Source organism: Daktulosphaira vitifoliae, unplaced genomic scaffold (genome assembly GCF_025091365.1).
Source record: "Daktulosphaira vitifoliae isolate Bord-2020 unplaced genomic scaffold, ASM2509136v1 Scaffold_5, whole genome shotgun sequence".
Lineage (NCBI taxonomy): Eukaryota > Metazoa > Arthropoda > Insecta > Hemiptera > Phylloxeridae > Daktulosphaira > Daktulosphaira vitifoliae.
The window spans coordinates 4,488,529-4,504,727 of record NW_026099576.1 but is presented as its reverse complement, the minus strand read 5'-3'; the positions used below and the strand labels follow the sequence as shown (position 1 = coordinate 4,504,727).

The 16,199-nt window shown below is 23.9% G+C and overlaps 1 long non-coding RNA gene across 3 annotated transcripts; it reads left to right on the top strand.

Moving 5' to 3' along the window:
• The first annotated feature begins 8,648 nt into the window (after positions 1–8,648).
• On the top strand, positions 8,649–14,005 carry LOC126907725 (uncharacterized). 3 transcript variants are annotated; one of them, XR_007704603.1, is made up of 6 exons: positions 8,649–9,123; positions 9,189–9,273; positions 9,387–9,410; positions 9,510–9,645; positions 9,817–9,956; positions 11,410–14,005. It is a non-coding gene; the product is annotated as an uncharacterized LOC126907725 (long non-coding RNA). The 3 variants fall into 3 exon arrangements; XR_007704604.1 differs by having other exon boundaries at positions 9,493–9,645; XR_007704605.1 differs by lacking the exon at positions 11,410–14,005 and adding an exon at positions 10,719–11,350.
• The last annotated feature ends 2,194 nt before the right edge of the window (positions 14,006–16,199 follow it).

Below are 16,199 nucleotides of genomic sequence, written 5' to 3'. Positions count from 1 at the left end.
CCATCTATGCCACGTACCCACTGTGCCGCGACCCCCCTGTGCTGGGGTTTTAAAATCCTGAACGATATTGAAAAAAAGTTATTTTGCTAAATATTATCATAGAATTTATTGCGGCACAGTGGTGTGCCGCACCCCCCTGTGATGGGTTTTTTTAATTTAGGTTTTGATTAAATTAATTAAATATTTTTTTGAACTGAACTATTTAATTATTATAGTTAACTATTAATTTAGTTTTTATAAATATACAAAAAAGAACTTTTAAATGTAAAATAAATTTTATTTTTAACTTGGTAAATATAAAGATATGTAAACTACTCCTTCGGATATTATTTGTAAACGTAATTCTCATTTTATATGACCCCATGTACTTCCATCTATTAACCTTTTTTATGGTAAATGTTTTAAAACGTTAGAAGGTAAAAATTGAGTGGATTGGGTTTATTATAAATAAAAAGATTCAAAATACACAATAACAAACGAGTTACAATATTATGTTATTTTTGCACACTTTATGAAAACTTCTTAAAAAATTTAAATATTTTACTGAATTTAACAGTTTTAAATATATTACAATTAAACTTGTACAAATTCAACTGTGTATCCCATTTTATTTATTTATAATAAATTAGATGAACTTTTGGACAGTTGAACAAAATTATTATTATTCAACCTAAGAAAAATTATAGATTTTCATTTAACCAATGATTATGATAAAATAATAAACATTTCATTATTAAACTCATAAAAATGATCAAACTCCAAATAAATGAACAGCTAAAAGCTAAGGTTAAAATTGAATTAGAAAATTAGCATTTTTTTCAATATTGTACTGGCTATGTCAAATCTTTAATACATTTCAGTCGTTATCAGTTTCAGTTATGAAACTGTAATTATTAAATAAAGGTTTACAAACATAAACATAACAAACACACCTACTGAATTAACTAAATATGTAAATTAAATATTATTATTATAAGTAGACAAAATGTATTAAATTAATTTTTTTAATTATTTAAAGTTTCTGTCTAACGAAAACATTTCATTTCTACATTATATACATTTACAAAAAAACATGTATTAATCTTCTAGTTGAATTTCACAAGTTTTTCATTGCCATAAGCTTTACAATGTGGTAGTTTATATAAAATACAGTAAAAATAAAGTAATTTTTCATAGAATTAAACTGAGTGGTATCATCTTCATAAAAATGTATCCAAGTCTGTAAAGTATTTTTTGCTATATTGTTCATTCAATACGCGTATAATAATAAACTTTATGCATTTCTATACAAATTTTATAATGTCCAGCATATAGCAATGTCTTAAAAAATATAACTACACTGAAACAAAAAAAATAGATAACTAGAGTGATAAAATAAATTTCAAATAAAAGGATTTTTTCTACATTTGTTAACTATTTTATAATGCGCACTTCTAATAAAAATGTGAAAAAAAAAATACAAAAATATGAATAATGCCGTTATTGTTAAAATCAAATTTTATTATTATTTACTGCACTTTGATTTAAAAAATAATATATTAATAGTTTCCTCAGTATTTTTTAAATTTATTCAATATACATAATACAAAAAGTTACAAAATTAATGTTGTCAAATTTGCAACATGGACCAAAAATTTATTTACAGCCAATTTCAATTTCTTTATGTCTTTACAACCTAATTTAGTAAAGAGTCAATATTAAATTTTTTAAAAGGACGCTAAATATGTCATAATCTCTTTAAACTGAGTTTATTTTAATATTGTCAAAATCACTAACTTTATTTTGTTTCCAAATTTAAAAACTTGTCGATATATTTTCTACGCTATCACAGTTTAGGTATTCTTTTGTTTATAAAGTGTTAGTTATATCTATAAACGTGTTTAAAAATTAGGGGACTTGAAATTTTAGACTTTAAAATACATTATAATTTTATCATAAAAAGAATTTATGTTTAATTAATAAGTTTAACAATTTAATCATAACTATGCAATGCATAACAAACAAATGTGAAAATAAATTAAAAAAACAAAAATTTTATAACATAATAAAAGTTTTAAACGCTACTATTATTTTTATTAGACAGTAATAGTACACTGCAAATTTTTATTTTTCCCTGAAGTTATTCAATGTAGAGTATCCTGAGGTAAAAGTGCACACTTTTTTTTATACCATATAACTTGTAGTATATGGTAGTTATAAACTTTATATAATGAGTAGTGAACTGAAATGAAATGGAAAATAAAAGTGTACTCATACTCCACTGATAGGGTAAGAGTCTAGTTACTATTGAGTAAGTTTTAACGAGCAAACTAATAAATCAATAAATTTATCCAGGTTTTTTTACTTGAGATAATAAAATAATGTTAAAATTTATTGAATTCAATGATTTTATAACTCATTATCATAATATTTAATTATAACAAGTAAAAAAAATAGTTAGTCATTTAGGAATAAAATTGTTTCTCTAAAATAATTTTATTCAATAAATCATTGAAATAATAATTATAATTATTAGTTTAATTATTTAAATTTAATAAAATAATGTACCAACTTTATTTGTTTCAAAATAATTATACAATGTATTCTTTTAGAACTTTTACCCCAGTAAAAATTGTTCCTTTACAACGTTTGAAATTATATTTATGAATAATTACTAAAGAAACATTAGGCTGATGCTTAGCCCTTATGTTGAAATTTTAATTTAACCTCTATTTAAGCTACTAATAAATCGCTTAAGATATCAGATACGTTTTAGCCACATATTATGCTCATACCAAAATACGCAAAACAAAGAAAACCGTTTCAAACCATATTCATTAACACAACGAATATATAAAGATAAGTCGAATAATAATTCGTTTATACTCATATACACACAATGTGTATTACACATGTTATTCATACACATGAAAAATGAATGTATTTATCTACTTCATAATTAAAATAAAATTTAAAACAATATAGTGTATCCATTAATAACAAAAATTTTTCGAAACTATATAGAAAATAATGTTTTATTATCCTGTTAAATATTAAAACAATATTATTAATTTACAACTAAAAAATATTTAACTCAAAAAACCACAAAAAAAAAAACACGGATACGTATTTTGGAAACAATGTTACCATTATCAACGCTAAACAACTACTGACACCTCGACCGGATAAAACTTCTTTATATACTCCTAGTGACCTTATCACCTAGTAACGTTATCACTAAGTATTATTATCATATTTTTCCAGCTACACAAGTTAAACGATGAGCTTTACAGTGAGCAAAAAGATCCCAATTAATTAAATTGTTCTTACTTTTAATTATTTCTATGGCCTGTCTTATAATAAGTTCTTTAATTAGTTTTATGGTTTAATGGGGTAATTATGTGTCAATAAATGTTTAGTCACTGGAGCTTTATCTACTTCTTGATTTTTCCTTTTTTTTCTTAAACTTGACCCCTATATTTCTTTTTGTTTGTCCTACGATACATTTATTACAACATTCACATTGTATTGTCGGATTTTCCTCCTTCTTCTACTTTATATTTAAGGTTATCTAACAAATCTCTTAAATTATTACTTTTAGATGTTACTTAAGTAATACCAAAATTCTTGAAAATTCTAGCTAGTTTATTTGTGATGCCCGAATAATATAAAATGGGTGATATAATTACTTTTTGTTCAACCACGTTAATGAGTGTACAAGCTGCCCTTCTTTCAAACATTTTATTAAATTCAAAATATTTGTTCCTATTTGAAAAAATAAAGTTGATACATTTACAAGACATAAGGGATGAACTTAAAAAGTATAACGTAGCTAATAATTCAAGAATAATATGTAAGTAAAGGTAATAAAAAAAAACGTTATAATTATTTTTATTCTGTAAGTAATTAAGTGGGTTATTATAAAAAAGTCACTCTGCATAAATTAATTTAAAACTTTCTCTTTTAAGAAATAAACCAATTTAAAAACTACATTTAATATTAACGAACGTTGAATTACTTTGTTAGTGCATTAACTAATTGAAATGTGGTTGTCTTACTAACTTGTTCATAAAATTAAACCACTAGATAACGTTGTATACACAAATATTTTTGAATAACTATTTAACTATAAAATCACTTAACGAATTTTAATGTACAATATTAATAATAATTAAGAAGGAAAATAGTTTCTTGGGAGGAAAAACTTTTTATTCATAACAAAAAAACTCTCATATAAGATGGACTTAAAATATACATTTTTTTCGTGTACTCAAATCAATATGAACCAAATTTGTAGAAAAATACTATTTCTAACCCTTATAAAGAATTCTAAAAACACCCCTGAAATAATTAAAGAAGTTTATTTTAAGTTATCGGGGAAAAACACAATTTTATCATTTATCTTTTACCATTTTTATTTTACATTAGTTTTACAAAGAATCAAACAGTACACTTATTTTTATAAGTGAATAAATAAAAGTTACCTTGAAATTAGTCTCTTAGGTGCAGTATAACATTAGAGCTTTATATTTTTATGTGAACAAAAATTACCGTTGTAAATAAAACGGAAAAATTTTGACGTGGCACGATCCCAAATGACCAATTTGTTTGAAAGCAGTTTCAAAAGATTTTTATTGCTATGAATTTATCAGAAAAATATATAAGACATTATTTATAACACGATGTCATTATAGTATAATTGTTAATTTTTTCTTTTTATTTCGCTTTTGTGATGTGTTAAGAGCAATAACAACCACTTAAAATGGAAATTCTTAACAATTAGTACTTCTAAAGAAATAGTCTGTCTGAGTTTCAAATTAATTAACTGATTATTTGCTTAGCAAACAGAATCGTTCGTGACCAGATTTTAGATATGTGACAATACACATCTAATTTCAATGCAATACCACTCAGTCATAACGAATATTCACATAAATTTCTAATGTTCGTTTTGAAATATTCGGTTCTTAAAACATCAATAAAAGACTCAAGATAGATTTCTAATATTTTATTTCTTTGTCAAAACAAATAAAAATCATTTTAAATTAAATTAAATATTCCAAAACCTTTCTTTTTTCTATCCTTACTGGCATTTAACTCCAAGTAAATTATACCAATAAAACTATTTCCCTTGGCACCATGGTGGCAAGGTATTGGAAATAGTAACTGATGCACCAGTATCATTTAATCAAACACGTATAAAATACAATAGAAGTATAAAATAGTAGTATTTATAATTTTAATCCAATTATCATTTCGATGAATATTTTTTTAATTATTATTGTCTTCTTAGACTCCATTCAAAGTATATTGCATAAATAAGCATATAAAATTAAAAAATATATTTTAATTTAACAACAAAACTAAATTCTGGACCTTACTAATAAGAAAAAAGATGCTTTGAATGTAGTCTAAAAAGGCAATAATTATTTAAATATTATTTCAACTAATTGATATTTGGATCAAAAATTATTGGATTTTTCATATTTTCGTAACTGTTCTGTATAAACGCCGTGTATATGGAAGAACATAACACTCTAACTATGCCAATGACTAGTGTAATCAAAATATATCAGCTTATAGAGATATTTTACAAAAACGTCTCTAGCTCCAAAATAAGCTATCTTAACGAAAAAAATGTAAATTAAACAATAATATTCAATATAAAATGAATGTCAAAAACATGACATATTCGACTAGTATTCTTCTAATTAATTAATAATTTTTAAAATAATTAATATTAATTAATGAGCATTTTTTCAATTGATCTAAATACATCAAGAACTATTTCTAACAAATTTAAAACTTTTATGGTGAATACTTTCATTAAGAGATTTAATTAAAGCTTAAAGGTGTCAACTTGCTCTACCCTGCCTTATCAATTATCCGAATAAGTTACTAGAATAAAGAGCATTTTAAAATAAACATACGACTAAAGTAAATAACACTTTACTAGATGTTGTTTACCTCGAGATAAAGTTAAATTTAGCTTTATCTCCTATTGCGTACGAGGTAGATAGACGGCTAATTTTTTACCGTATTAGATTGCCGACTTGCCTTAAGACTATTTACGATGGCTAAAAGAGCAGGCGAGGAGGTCACCTGGGTTGATGTCGGCTAACCTTTCATCCAATAAGTAACACATAGACAATAATTATATAACATAAATAAAACAAATATATTAGAGCTCTGAAATGAGTACTTTATATTTAAGGGGTAGCGGGGGGTCCTTAAATACTAATAGCCGGCAAAACAAAATAGTTAAAAATAAAATGAACAAATTACCGATATCAAAACTTCATGACTTAATCGAAGATAGAGAGATGGTGATGAGTAGTGGTATGTATGGGAATGTGAGTGATGGCGTGACCAATGACGAGGTTTAGGTAATATACGACATTGGTGAACGGCAAGGGTCGTGTATAAACACAACCAGCGGTAAGTCCATCAGTGACGGTAAAGTTGAGCATAAAGGTGCAACAAAATGAATAATAAAAATTATGGCATACAATGGACGAAAGATTGGCCAATCTTGGCTGGCCAACCAAGCGAAAACGCTTGCTAAAAAAATATGACGTACGACGGTAAACTGTATACGGCGGACATCGTAAGATGTCGGGTTGCAGTGCTGAGTGGGCGAGGGGAGTAGTTAAGCAAAGACGCTAAATATCAGCTGTCACACGACATACTATACTCAACGGAGTTGGTGACAACTGGTCCACTAGGTCTTTGTTATAGACAAACATCTTATGTAGTAATGGTTTCCCCTTGAAGATCTTATGAATGAAGAAATTTTAAATTATTATTGTTATTATAAATAATAACTATTACTACTTTTATTATGTAAATGATACTATACAAACTAATAATACTCTATAATCGTTAGAAGCAAATTTTTAGGGTCTTCTATCAAGAGCTAATTTTTTAAAGTACTACAATTTTTTGAGATAAATAAGTTAAAATTTAGCTCTTAATTCAAAATAATATTATGGCAAAATTAAGTTCAAACGAAAATCTAGTTAACTAATACCAACTGAATAAATAATAAACAGTATACAGTTCTATTTCTATAGTGAATTATTTAGAGTGCACATTATATTTTAGATTCGATATGTATCTGAGAAGCTATTGGTTTTACACTGTCATATTTTTATTTTATATTATTTTTGTGTTATTTAACACGATTACTCTGCTCCTACTAAACCGATCAGTACCATAATTTTGAACAATTACCGTCGATTTCCGTAATAAATGGAAATGTCCCGAGAAAAAAAACAATTGTTATATAATAAAAATTGATCACTTTTAGCTAATATTATTTAAAATTACCAAAAAAATCGCATGTTTAGCGTTTTTTAAATATTTTTTGTGACTTTTTGAGTAAAATATTTTTTATATTTTTCAGTTTTAAATTAATAATATTTTTAATATAGTTTTAATTTTAAATAAAATTTTCATATATCAATCAATGTTGATATATTCAAAATAATGTTGAATAGATTATTGAAAAATTTTTTGGAAAATACTTCAGATGTTTACTTTGCCATGAAAAAGTCAATTTCTGAAATATTTTCAATAGAATTATGAGCAGTTTATTCAATAAGATATTATTTACTAATTATCAATCAAAAGTTTGTCGTCGGAAACAATTTTTTTTTTTTTCAATTTTTATAATTTTCCAAAAAACCTGATTTTGATAGCCTTACATTAAATTTAAGCTAATATAATGTATTTTATATGAAAAAAGAAAAATTATCGACATTTCTATTTCTTAAGAATTATTGGCCATTAAATCCAAAAATCATACTACTTTGATAAGAATGTCCAATTTTATAATTTTTTGGCATAATAATAAAATATTTATATCAATTTAAATGAATTCAAATTAAAGCTTGCGATATATGATTTAAAATGAAAGAAAACGTTTCGGAGTTTTGTCCTCTGTTAGTGAAACGATGTAATTTTTAGTAAATATAACGAATTTTTGTTTTAATTTGATACACATAATGAGTATTTAAGCGCTTTGCGACATTTATTCTAATCACTGTCTGATATCAATCAATAATAATTTTAAAAAAGTCTCAACTTAATGACATTGATTCAAGGTAGAACTAAACTTTTATACATTTGGTAATTAAATATTTTTTTACTTAGTAAGACAAGATTTTTATCAAAATACTTTTTTCATTTTATCTTCCTGATTCTTGAATATATTCCCTGAGGACTTCTTAGAAGTAGCTGAGTAGCAAATTAAATTATTTTCCTTAACGACTATTGTACTTTTTGATAAATGCATATGATTGATGGCAATACTTATTTATGAAGTTTCAACTACTTATAAGTCAACATTTTAAAACGTGAGTCGATTTTAAAAATGAATATATTTGCTAAATTACATGACCTTAAATCTTCTTACACTATTCGTTAAAATTATTTTTATTTGTCAGAAATGTATTATTTTTTCATAAAAGGGTGGGTTTAACTTGAACGTGGTGTAATTAATGTGCATTGTACACTACCCGTTCACATCATTTCCGTTTTTGGTTAGTTGATTAATAGCTTCGTCATTGTTTAACTACACTGCGTTGTTTAATAACAATCTGAGCGCCTTGGCATGAATTTTCGTCAATCAGTTCTTTCGTTACGGTAAAACGATTTATATTATTTTGCAGTAGTGTTGTCAACACCACCGGGACATATTCAAAAGAACATAATGCTTCTTTTAAGTGCAATAGTATAAAACACACTAATTACAAATATAAACAAACATAATAGGTAAAATATACCTATTATTATACCTCGTGGATTGAAGGAAAATATCTTCTATATTTAAGAGACAACTTTATTAAGTATCTTGAATTATAGTGGAGTCTATATACATAACGTTCTCTTTGTCAACAGCATTAAATGAAGGAGCGTTACACAGATTATTTTATTCGTTTATCAACCACAAATATTATGCGCATTTAAAATTACTATGCATTAAAATAGAACGGGCGTGTGCAGCGACCAGAAGTATCTTCGAAGCTCAGGTATTCTGGGTCATTAAATACTTATAGTTGTATTAATCAATTGAGATGCAGTGATTCAAAGCAAAAACTTCAAGATAGTAAACGAATTGCATACATAATTTCATTATTACTGGTAATGCTAAATTAATATAAAACTTTGTTATTAATTTAATTTAATCTAAGTGTATTGTGAACCAGAAAATGTTAAATATGTTCAGCTTCATATTAAAACTTCAGTTTTCCGATAAAAAATGTATGTTGATATTGTTTTAAAATGATTGAGGTGAGATAAAAACTTATATATTTTATTTTAATTAAAAGACACAGGATACTAATTACTAAAGGTATTAAATTTTAAAAAAAATAATAATAATATTACATTTTATATTTTTAAAGATTGATAATTATCAAAGATATTGCGTAAGTCATAATTAATCAATCATTCTGTGTATTTCTATTGATTATTTAGTAAATATGCCTTTTTGGTTGTTATAATTTCTAGTTCAAATAACTTTTCAGAATAATTTTACGGAATGTCAAGCATTGGCGCAATTAGAATACGACTTTTGAGGGTACTCCAGCATCCCGTACTGCAATGAATTTGCATTCAATATTTATAAATGGTAGAATATTAATTTGAAGGAAATAAACAAAAGTATGTATTATTATGTATTATTATTATTATTATGTTTATTATTATTATTATTATATTATTATTATTATATTATTATTATTATTGTTATATTATTATTATGTTTATTATTATTATTATTATGTATTATTAAAATATGTATTATTGAAAAAAATTTATGGAAAATATTTAAAGGATGATACTATTATTGGACATTAATATTCATATTAGTCACTATTAATTACATCCAGATATTTTCAATAAAATCAAATTTAAAAAATGTATAGATATTTACAACTTGAATCACTAGATGCCGTTGTAAATATACGTCACAGGTAAAAAATGTTTCTAAATGCAAAAAAAATAATTTAAATAATTTAAACTTACAAGGATATGTACTAATTTTCAATGTTTTAAACAAACATTATTAAATGATCGTTTTAATTTTATTTTAAAAATATAGTTGAAATAAATATGTAGTACAAATATTTAATAATTCATTATAGAAATAGAATTGAAGATAGTTTATTTATTCAGCTATAAGAATTAGTTTTATTTAATTTTCACTATATTATTTTGAACTTTTAGTTAAAATATCACTTAATAATCTTAAGAAAATGTTAAAATTTAAGGGTCTCTTTATTTAAGACCATAAAATTGATTGTTCATGATTACACTGAGTGATTCGTTTTATATTATCCATTTAATCAGTCAAAAAATAAAAAGAATAATGAGATTTTTTTGGCTACTTTTAGTTCTATGTTTTGGATCGTATTGGTCATATAGATCTCCTGATTTGTCTACTTATATCATAGTAGTATTTAGTATATTTTTTGCTACATATAATATACTATTGCAAAAATATTCACATTATTTTTCAACTTTAATCGAATTTAGTTTGTCAGAGACTCGCGGTATTTTCAATCTATAAACCGGTTTTCTGTACTAACTTGAATACTGGTTTTATTTGATATACTGAAAATTTCAGTACTTGCAGTATATACTTATTTTTCTTATATTATCAATAATTATGATTTCTTTGTTATTTATCATGTTTATGATTATCAATAACTACTATTAAATTCAGATAATTTTAGGATATACCGCCAGCCCTAGTTCATTCTACAAAATTCTGCAACATTGTGTACAACTATTACACAAGGTGGTCCATGATGTTTGACAAATATAATTATTTTTAAGTATTTTTTTTTTAACTATTTTTATACTTAATTATTAAATTATACTGAAAATTTAAAAATATATACTTGGGGAGAGGCATGGGTATAAGTATTTATTTAATTAGACATTTCTCAGCCAAAGTCCTCCTTTCTTCCCACATAGACAAATGTTAATAACTTTTCAAGTACTCATCCATTGATTATGTACTTCTTACAACTTGTGCAAAAGTTGTTATCGACCTGTCATTTTTGCAATTAGATCATTTTCTATTTAAAAAGCTTGTTTAATATGATATTACCCTCTAATAAAACCGAGTACAGTGAGATCGCGACATAGTTATGTCAAGTACAAATGATATCTGACAGTAATAAAAATTACTATAATAAAAAACGTTTCGTTGCAAATCTTTAGATAGTTTTTAATTTTTATGAGGTATTGTTGGATTATTTCAAAAGAAACATCAACTCCTATTTTTTAATTATATCTTGATTACAAGTTTTATGAATTATAAGTACAATTACATGAATAAATACTTATCTGAGTAATTAAAGTTAGTACAAAATTTATTTCCAAACATTTATTAATCTCCTTTTCTTAATATACTTTTAGATTACCATTAAAATCTGCGAAAATCCCCCGAAAATATTTACAATTACCACTAAAGTGTTGATTATAAATATTTTTGGTATACTCTTTTATCGGTATGTATTAAAATAATTATAAAAAAATAATATTTAATTAAATATTATTTTTGGTAAAGAAGGATTAAATGGTGTTACTTTAAATCCCCTCATATTTGTATTTGAAAAAACAAGTTGACATCCTTACAAGGCATAAGGGATAAACTTAAAAATTATTATATAGTTAAAAATTCAAGAATAATGTGTAACTAAGGATAACAAAAAAAAAAATTTAATTATTTTTATTCTGTAAGAAATTCAGTATTTTATGATAAAAAAAATCACACTGTATATAATTATAAACACATCATAGTAAAATTAATACATTCTCAGCTTCACATAAATGTTAAATTGTTGACACCTCTAATGGTTAAAGCCATTAATTTTGCTTGATATTATTAGTCTTAACATTAAATTGCTTAGTTTTTCAGAATAGTGTAAAAATGAATAATAAAAAATTCTATGAATAATAGATAATTATGTTAGTTAAAAATTAAAATATACACCTAAAATTTATAGCATAATAATATAAGATATTACAATGTTACAAATTAAATAGTTTGTTTCTAGTATTATTTTCGACCGTTGAATCGCAAAACTATCTCATAAAACATCAAACCCATTTTGCCTGCTAATTATTAGTGTATAAACGTTCTTAAAGACGAGGTAAGGCCGAATCCTACACTATTGTACTAAAAAAAATGCTAAGATTTCTTTAAACACAAAGAATCATATATTTTAAATACAGCTTGAATATTTATTTAACAATATTATATATAGTATAAATGACAATCGAGTATAAAATAATTATAATGTGTAAACTAAGATGATAAAATTGTATAGTTTTCTGTGTAGTGTATTAAACAAATTAAAGATTAGATGAAGTACTGGTAAAAGTAATAGTTAAAAATACTTAACGTATGTTAACATTTTGAAATGGAATAAGTTACAGACTTACCGAAGTGTAATTGTCTCCGCGTGGAAAGCATACATTTTTTTTTATACGATTATTACTAACTTAGGTTTATTAACTTAATAACTAAATACTAAATACTAAAAAAGTTATGGCAATTTGTAGGGATATTGTTTGTCTAGGCAATCCAATCAATGATCCAAAAATGTACTTAATATTAAAAATTATTTTTCACTTATTGTATTTAATGTAAAATTCGGCACTGCGAAGTAGATGATAGGTGATAGTTTTTTAATTTTGATGTTAAGAATAGTCATAATCAAACTTATTTTATACAAGACGTTTATAATATTATTCAATAATAGTAAAAGACAATGATTTTTATCGACCGCAGTCTTAATCATTATTGATATTTTTTATAATAAATATCAATTAAATAATAAATTTAAAAGGATTTTAATAGGTTTATAAACAAGATGTGTTTTTGTTTTCATTTTACAACACCACCACGATTTATCAATGTAAAATAATTATAAATTATGAAATATAACATTTATATACCAAGATGAATTAAAATAATGTATTCGGAAAGTTTGGATTATCATAAAACACGATTATACGCAAAATAAAAACAATATTGGAAAAATAATTTTTTATTTCTTTTAATTATCCATATTTTTTGTTTATCAACTAATAATTAATTGTTAGAATCATCCCTTATAACTTATAGGGGTGTCAACATTTATGTTTAACTAGTTTATAAAAGAGAAAATAATATAGTTAATGACTGATCGTTAACAGTTTTTGGATGAGTATTTCAAAAATGATTAACAATTTAAAGTAATGGCTAGTGATGAGGAGTGCTGCTATTTTTATCACTAGTAATTTCTCGAATGTAAACCTGCCGCCAAGGTAAAAAAATGAGGATAATATCCAAAGTACTGGTCCGAAAGTTATTATCGACCAGTCATTTTCTTAATTAAATTATTTTCTGTTTTACAAGCTAGTAAAATATTTATATAACCATTAAAAAATCAAGTTAACATCCTTATCTGTTACAGGTGATGATCTTTAAAAGTAATTATTAGTTGATAAATCAAGAATTTTATGTCACTGAAAGAAATTAAAAATTATTTTGCCAATATTGTATTTCTTTATACTTAGCAAGTAATCGAATGATTTATGATAAACCCATCACTCTGTATATGTATATTATTGAATAATAAATTAACAGTAAAATATACGTCTAAAGAGAATAGATAAAACAATAACAATTTTTTTTTTCAAAACAAATATTTTGATCTCAACGTTAAGAAATTATTGTTATTAATACTTATGCTAGACAGCGCCAAGGAAAATTAAAAACAATACAGGACACGTACTCGTATTTGAGCTAAGAATAATAAACAAAATTACAAAATTTATGCCTCAGTATTTATTCAGATATAAAAATATTCATTGATAGAAAAATATATTTTTCACTATCTTTAAAGTAATTAATAAATTTTAACGAAACAATTACATTTTACAAATGTTAGAAATGCTTGACTGTCATGTATTTCATTTAATTCTTTTAGTAACAAATTAATTTATTGTTATAATGTAAATTGAATATCAGGTTTACATAGTTTAAAATTATAATTACATATTTTAATATAAACTATGAATTATTTTATCACTTTAATTAGTATTTCTGTATTTATTTAAAATCAATTAATATTAATGATTTATAATAAATACTTGTACAATAATTAAACATATTACGTAATATATNACAGGACACGTACTCGTATTTGAGCTAAGAATAATAAACAAAATTACAAAATTTATGCCTCAGTATTTATTCAGATATAAAAATATTCATTGATAGAAAAATATATTTTTCACTATCTTTAAAGTAATTAATAAATTTTAACGAAACAATTACATTTTACAAATGTTAGAAATGCTTGACTGTCATGTATTTCATTTAATTCTTTTAGTAACAAATTAATTTATTGTTATAATGTAAATTGAATATCAGGTTTACATAGTTTAAAATTATAATTACATATTTTAATATAAACTATAAATTATTTTATCACTTTAATTAGTATTTCTGTATTTATTTAAAATCAATTAATATTAATGATTTATAGTAAATACTTGTACAATAATTAAACATATTACGTAATATATGTTAAGAGAGTAAAAATATTAAAAATAAAAGTTGCATTTTTTTTTATCGAATTAAGAATTATAATGTATAAGTTATGGTTAATTATATTGTAAATGTTTATATTTAGCGAAAATTCATCCTTCGCCATGATGTAACCAAAATGTTTAACAAAAAAACTCAATGCCAAAAAAAAAACCATAAACTGCTGAATTACAAGAATCATTATTATTTTGAACAAATGAGTATTTCAATCTCCTAACACACGTTGATTATACCACTAATATGTTTTATATAAAATTTAACTTTAAATCTAAATGCTCAAGAAATAATTAAATATTAAAATTCATTTTAATAAAATTTGCCCCAATAAAGTAGATAGAGAACTTTACAAAAAATCTGATTATTGTAATCTTTTTAGATTCAAATGTGGCTTTTTTTATTCGAAGACTTGGAAATTTTTTGAGGTAATGACTTGAAAAAAATTATACCGAAATTCCAATACGCCAGTTCAATATTTTTATATTCAAGTTAATTTTACGTTTAAGTAGTACATAGAATTTTAACATATGAGTGTCAAAAAGTTGTATACTCATAAATAAAAAAAATCATCAATAAGTATCAATAATGTCCACATATATCGTCTGCAATAACTTCAAAGACATAATTGTATTAAGTGAAATTGTTAAGCTTTTATTTATATGTTAAATTGAAATTTATGAAAAAAAATATTATTTAAAATAAACATTTTTTTCTATCTAGATAGTTAATATTTTTGGTTAGTTTACTTCAACCACGTAAATAAAATTTTATACTAATGAATACTGCGCGTTTTATCAATGCAAACGTTTATGTAATTTGTATAGAAATGTATTATTTAAAAAATATAATTAGGCTTTGATCTTCTTTTTCCTCCTCATTATCCCAAACTACTACCAAAATATTTGAGGTCGGTCACCCTTTTCCTAAGCTTCCACTTGACACGATCTCGCACACCATTTACGCACAATTAAATATAATTATGCTTTTATATAATGTTATTCAATAGCTATGGTAATAAGTTAATTAATAGCTTCATTCAAATATAAAATAAGAACTTTTTGCAAGTCATTTACAAAGTTAAAGTAATATCATAAAGAGTAGTTAAGAAAATACATTAATTTTTAACTTTCAAATATTCTTTTACTTAGATTATTAAGGTCATATTCATTAAAAAACAATATAATTATCGAAATAAATAAATATTAAGATGTAGTATCAAAGGTTGGTATAGAATAGTTATTGTTTGGATTATTCAAAAACTTGAACATTGACAAAATAATAATTGTATAGAAGTATAAGATTTTAGTACTTTATACTTCTATACTATATAACACGGTAAGTTTCAGTAAAATGGAGATTTCAATGTAATAAAATTTGATCGAGTACTGTATAAAAATGTTGTAAAACTTTATACAATGTGTCAACAAATTACTATAACTAGCCAGATTTTTTTTTTTTTAATATATGACACTTTATTTCAACAAATATAATCTGTCTTTTATTTGACATTTCTAATAATACCACTCGAGGCATAGTTATGCAATTGTTATGTATACTATCGATTAATAAAATTAATAAATATAAGATCTTTGGTGCAGAGCCGGCGATA